This window comes from Triplophysa rosa, linkage group LG4, assembly GCF_024868665.1.
Source record: "Triplophysa rosa linkage group LG4, Trosa_1v2, whole genome shotgun sequence".
NCBI lineage: Eukaryota > Metazoa > Chordata > Actinopteri > Cypriniformes > Nemacheilidae > Triplophysa > Triplophysa rosa.
The window spans coordinates 7,902,847-7,904,716 of NC_079893.1; the positions used below are offsets into that span (position 1 = coordinate 7,902,847).

General features: G+C 39.4%; 1 long non-coding RNA gene across 1 annotated transcript; it reads left to right on the forward strand.

Moving 5' to 3' along the window:
• Positions 1-216: 216 nt before the first annotated feature.
• On the forward strand, positions 217-1,863 carry LOC130553156 (uncharacterized). The gene is made up of 3 exons (XR_008962822.1): positions 217-306; positions 812-898; positions 1,030-1,863. It is a non-coding gene; the product is annotated as an uncharacterized LOC130553156 (long non-coding RNA).
• The last annotated feature ends 7 nt before the right edge of the window (positions 1,864-1,870 follow it).

Below are 1,870 nucleotides of genomic sequence, written 5' to 3' on the forward strand. Positions count from 1 at the left end.
ACCATGGTATAAGCGGGATAATCCACAGCTAGCCGTGCGTTAAAGGATTTTAATGCACTTCGCAGAGGTTTTTGGCCTCCACGTCGTGCATTAAAACCCTTTAACGCACGGCTAGCTGTGGATTAACGCTTACTTAAATTATTGCTTTTATAGGAAAGATGTGTATTTTAAACAAAGATACAAAAGTTTTTTTAAACCACATAACCATTTTAAGGTGTCCCAGGCAAATCTACACTCGACCCAACACCCAAGGCTAATGGAAACATTTGTTCTTGGTGGAAAATGATCAACTATAAGAGTTTTGAGGTGAGAATCTGATTATGTAAATAAACAGCAAATGTGTCTAAAAGTGGTCTGAATGAAAGGTTTGTGGGTTTCCTCTTATCACGTGTTTTGTTGCCTTGCAGCTTTGTAGTTTGATGCACTATAACAAAACAAAGTAGTTCATAAATCATGGTGCTATACAGATGATTTAATGGATCAGTTTCTTTTCAAACTGTAAGACACACAGGTGTTAGATTGGCTGATTGCATGAGAAAGAAATTGATTTCAAGTAAACATACTTATCTACATCTGGAAATTAAATCGGAGTTACAGTATAGTACCATATCAGTCAGAAAGAAAAGCTTTTGTCTTTAAATAATGTTTCCTCTCTGCATGTGTGTCCGCTTGTTAAAAGGTATAAGACTGAGCAGCATGTCCAATTTTTTGAACCAATAAAAAGCACAAAACAGTCAAACCACACCTACACTTGTGATTGGTTGACTCTTACTCCTCATATGTCTAAATAAATTTTCCATTGGTGTGACAGATGAGAGCTGATATCTGCATCATCAGAGTCAATCGTTCACACTCATTGAGATGGAGAGATTAAGAGTTACTCTCGCTGCATTTATATGTAAGACAATTTTTATTTAATCTGTTTTTTAAAATATTTTATTAAGCTATTGTGTTAACATTATAAGTGTGATTGCTTTTGCTTTGGACCTAGATCAACTTTTAAGGAATCTATTTTTTCTGCTCTTGCAGACGTCTTACTATTCATTCAAAAACAAATCTACGGAACAGAGATCGAGCTGAAGGTCAGACCAGGAGACAACATCACTCTCATCTGTGACCGTCCTTTAAGTCGTGGTTCCACCATTGTATGGATAAGAAACTGCTCTCATGAACATCAACCCTCTCTTGTATTAGATCACAAGATAATGTATGAAGAAGACTCCCCACATTTCAGCTTTCGTCAAGACCCCAACATTGATTCTTTAGATCTACATATTAATAACATCACAGCTTCTGATCTGGGACTGTACTACTGTGCAGAGATAAGAAAGGTAAATGATGATAAAAATAGCAGGACGTACACATCGGCCATTTACTATTATGGAAAACAAACAACACGACTCTCCTTCGCTGGTAAGAAAACACTTTTAACAGTTGTTTTAAAGGGGTCATATAGTCCGAATACGTGTTTTTCTGTGTGTGGCGAGGGGAGCGTGGTGTAGCGAGGTGTGCAGCAGGAGAGAGAGCCGGGAGACGAGCGGTAAATGAGTGGAGTAATTACAGACGATCAACACCTGTGTCTCGTTCCAGTAAGGGCGCGGGGAGAGAATATAAACATCGGACGAAGTCACAATGGGAAGAGAGAGACGGACTCGACGCGAGCTGCCACAAACCCAAACTTCTCAGTCAGCAAGGGGGACCTTCGCTGACTTCAGAGCGACACAAGCCAGGCTAGAAGGAAGACCGTGGATTTATGTTGTGTACTTTTGATGCTCTATTTAAGTTGGTTGTTTTATTTAGTGTGGAATAAAATCGTGTCAGTCTCGCCAACCTCGTCCTCTTCCTTCCTTATCTCCACGAACACGCTACA